Source organism: Tupaia chinensis, unplaced genomic scaffold (assembly GCF_000334495.1).
Source record: "Tupaia chinensis unplaced genomic scaffold, TupChi_1.0 Scaffold000477_1, whole genome shotgun sequence".
Lineage (NCBI taxonomy): Eukaryota > Metazoa > Chordata > Mammalia > Scandentia > Tupaiidae > Tupaia > Tupaia belangeri.
The window spans coordinates 2,810,415-2,814,943 of NW_006159986.1; positions in this window are offsets into that span (position 1 = coordinate 2,810,415).

Sequence of the window (4,529 nt, forward strand, 5' to 3'; positions counted from 1 at the left end):
GCACACATGGCACCACAAACTCCATTATCTACTATCTTAGAACTCTCCCTCCACAACAGCCAAGTTTGTTTTACTTCTTTTTTTAATAATAAAAAATTTACTTATAAACATTCAGAATGTCAACAAAACAGCTGCAACTTCTTTTGTAATTTTTTTTGGCATTTAACATTTCATGCTTTATCTTTTTTAACTTTACAATCAACCATTACATATCATTACAGCATACAAAATGAATTTTCCATTCAGAAAACGCAGCATATTGGCTCAGTCAAAGATATCACCATACATTTTATCAACAGATAATTTTTCCATTTTTTTCTTAAATGTTTTGCTTCTTTTTTTTTTTCACCTTGATTCCCTCCTTCCCATCCTCCATCACTTCCCATCCTCCTCCCACACTGTCTTTGGTATCCACAATGCTCTCCATGCCTTTATACAATTGAATATTTCAGTTGCTGCCATAGAGCACAGTCATTTGGTATATATTGGTGAGAATATACAATGTCATTCTTTCATAGTCTGGCTTGCTTCACTTAGCAGTAAATCTTCCATGTTTGTACACTTTCTATCAAATGCCAAAGTCTCCTTGTTTTTTTATTGCTGAGTAGTATTCTGTAGTGTGTATGTGTCACACTTTTTCAATCCTTTCACCTGTTCATGGACATTTGGGTTGGTTCCAGGCCTTAGCAATTGTGAATAGTGCCTCAGTAAACAAGGATGTGCAAGTGTTTTTTCTGACTGAGTGCATGCCTATCTTTTGGGTAGATACCCAGGAATGGAATTGCTGAATCATATGGTAGTTCTATTGGTAGGTCTTTGAGGAATCTCCGTATGATTCTCCACAGTGGCTGTACTAATTTACATTCCCACCAACAGTGTAGGAGAGTTCCCTTTTCTCCACAGCCTCATCAGCACTTATCATTCTTTGTTTTTTTAAACTTAGCCATTCTGACTGGGGTTAAGTGGTATCTCATGGTGGATTCGATTTACATCTCCCTTATGATAAGAGATGCTGAGCATGTTTTCATGTGCTTTTTGGCTGTTTATGTCTTCCTTAGAGATAGAGAGCTGTCTGTTCAACACTTTTGCCCATTTTTTAATTAGGTTGATTTTTTTTTCTCCCTGATGAACTGCTTGAGTTTTGTGTATATTCTGGTTATCAGTCAGTCCCTTATCTGAGGCATAGTTTGCAAATATATTCTCCCATTCTGAGAGTTGTCAATTCACTCTAACTATTGTTCCTTTTGCTATGTAGAGGGTTTTTTCTTGTTGTTTGTGCGTTTGTTTGTTTTACCTGATGTAATCCCACTTGTCTATTTTTGGGATTATTGCCTGTGGTTTGGGGATCTAATTTAAGAAATCTTTGTCTACTTTGATGTCTCCAAGAGTTCCCCTGTGTTTTCCATCAGTAGTTTTATAGTTCAAGGTCTTAGGTTTAGATCTTTGACCATCTGTGAGTTGATTTTTGTTAATGATGAGAGATGGGGGTCATTTCATTTTTCTGCAGGTGTTTAACCAGTGTAATTACAGAGTAGTATCCAGCTGACAGAACAAAAATTATTTCATATAGTCTGCAACAGAGACAACTGAAAATGAAAAACCTACTATCCCCATAAATAAGTAATTTGTGCTGTGCTGTGCTATGCACCAATAAGAATATGCTTTAAATTCCATGCCAGTTTACAATCCCCATACTGTAGCAAGCAAGGTTAGTGGTTATTGAAAATATCACCAGGACAGTGATATTTATCTAAAGACACATTCAGGGCCTTCTGAGCCACTCTTTTTCTATCTGCTCATGCCTGCTCTTACCTCTCAGGAGTGTACTTTAGTTTCTACCTAATAAATTATCTTTTCCTTTCACTATTGGCTTATTTTGATCAATTCTTTGTCCAAAACATCAAGAACATGGATTTCATCACAGGAGCTATCCCAGAACATATATTGTGGCATGCCAAGCCAGGAGTCTGACACTTTAGCCTACTCTACTCCCATAGCAAAGACTCATCTACCCCTACTGAAAAATATGAAAAACCTGAAGCATAGGAAATAACCACTTGATTCCCCAAGACTCACTCCTTGGCCCCAACTGGACTCTTAAGAGAATATACTCCCCCACCATATAGCTCTTTGCTTCAACCCCAAGCACAGCTATGTCCACCCCAAAAGGGACAGAAGGAATAATCAACCCTTCAGTCCCTCACATACTTGAAGTGAGACCCTCTACCCCCTCAGGGGGATAGCTGGACAAGAAGGCACAATCAGAGTCCAAGTCCTCCCTCGCTTTTTAATTAATTAATTAATTTACATTCATTCCCTGAGCATCATCACAGCATACATAATGTGATTTCCAATCCAGAAATATACTGCATAGTGGCTTAATCATATGTGTTATCATAATTTTCCATTTCTAATGTGTGTGTGTGTGTGTGTATGAATTCATGATACAATCCAAGGACAACCACTAGGCATTAAGGCCAGTCTCTCTGCAATCTTATTATAGCAGTACAGCCTCTTAAGGATTAGGTTAATAATTACCTACCTGGTAATTATTACCTACCCAATATGCACCATTCAACGAGCCAGGGAGGTTCTCAGGGAAATCTCAACTTAATGCTTCCACTCTGTTGAACAAAAATTCTGGATGCTGTCAAGGGACCTAACCAATGCCCTAGCCTCTTTCTCTGGCACAACTGTACCAACCCAAAGAAATGTCTACTTGTACCTAAATATGAAAATTTAACCACCTGGGTTTATATAGAAACATTAAGGTATTATTTACACTGGGAAAACAAAACCCAAAGATCCACACAGACTATCTCCCATGGATCATAGCAATCACTTACAGGAACAACCTTGGCAAGAAGCCTTTGTGCCTTAGAAAGTGAAAATAACAAATTCTCTCTTTCCTATTAACCTGAGATTTTGCCTTGAGACTGCTGGAATTTTCTTTCTTAGTGTCATTACTTCCTATTTGTGTCTCCCCTGAGATCACCATTGCCCCCAATAAGCAGTCACTACTTGTTCCCCTGACAACTCATATGAGGACAAAAGGAGCCATACTACTTATCCCCTTCAAGTGGGGCTCAGTATAACCTCCAGAATAAGTCCAGAGGTTACTGATCTGTCTGCTTCCCTGACTTCCTGTTAAAAGTTATCCAAAGAGCTTTCAGGCAGCCTAGATGAAATAGCTCAAAATATCCTAACTCTCTAAAAGCAAATAGATTCACTGTCCAGAGTGGTATTTCAAACAGAAAGCAGTTAGACCTCCTGACTGCAGAAAAATGTGGGTTCTGTCTCTTCCTTGAAGAGGAGTACTATTTCTATGCAAACCACTCTGGTCTGGTAAGAGATACTGCAAGGAAATTGACTGATAGGACTTCATGAATCTGACAGTTGTCAGATTCATGGGAAACCTGGTAAAAAATCTGGAACTGGTTACTTTGGCTGTTGCCAAGACCCCTTGCTAATTCTCAACCTTATTTAGGGACCCTGTCCTTAAATCTCCTAACCGATTTTATATCTTCTTACTTAGATACTGTAAAATTACAGACAACCACACAGTAGGGACACCAACTCCTTGGGACCTCCACTAAACCTGACTACAAGTCATCCAACACCAATGACAGCTCACTGCTTGACACACCTCAGGATTTTCTCAATGGCCTGTCCCTGGCTCCACTCCTAGATCAGATAGGGCCAGAGTTCCATGATCCCCAATAGATAGGGCCAACACTCCTTTCCTGTATAAAGTTATTACAGAAGACAGACCACCCACCTCTAACTCCCCAACAAGACTTATAGGGATCATGCCTTTCAAGAGAGAAATGAGGCAGGAAAAAGCTAGGAAGTGGAAGTGCGAAAGAAAGCTGGAGTATCCGCCTATGTGGCTAGATAGAAAAACTGGTCAGGGAAGAAAATTCCCTGCCCAAGGTAATATAGGTAGTGGGGGATGTCTAGCTGATTAAGTCACATTTAATACAGCCAGTGAGATGGATCAGTGGGCCCAGCTACATTTGATCAAGCTAATAAGATAAGGAAAATCTGTAGGCCCAGTCAATGATCAACCAACACAACTTAGATTAAAAAGATTATAAACCTTGCAGAATGTAACTGCTGGGGCCTTCTGAGCCACTGATTTTTCTTATCTTACTAGCTCAGGCCTGCTCCTACCTCTCAGGAATGTACTTTTGCTTTTATTTAATAAACTGTCTTGGCCTTGCCAAATAAAATAAATAAAGGCACATTTGGTAGTGTGTTAACTATACCAAAAAAAAAAAAGTTATCATACAGTTTAAAAGCAAATCTTACACAGCCTTATATTTCAATTTTTTTCTTCAAAAGGAGTGAATTGTGTTCAGAAGGGTTAAATCTTTATAAACAAAGGAAAAAAAATGTATTCATCATCATCATCAGCTACTTTTAAATTTTCTCATAAAGAAGGATGGTGGGACCAGCCATTAGTGTAATGGCTATGTGGCTGGGCTCCCATGTAGTCAAACACGGGTCGAGTCCGGGACCCCGTGGCT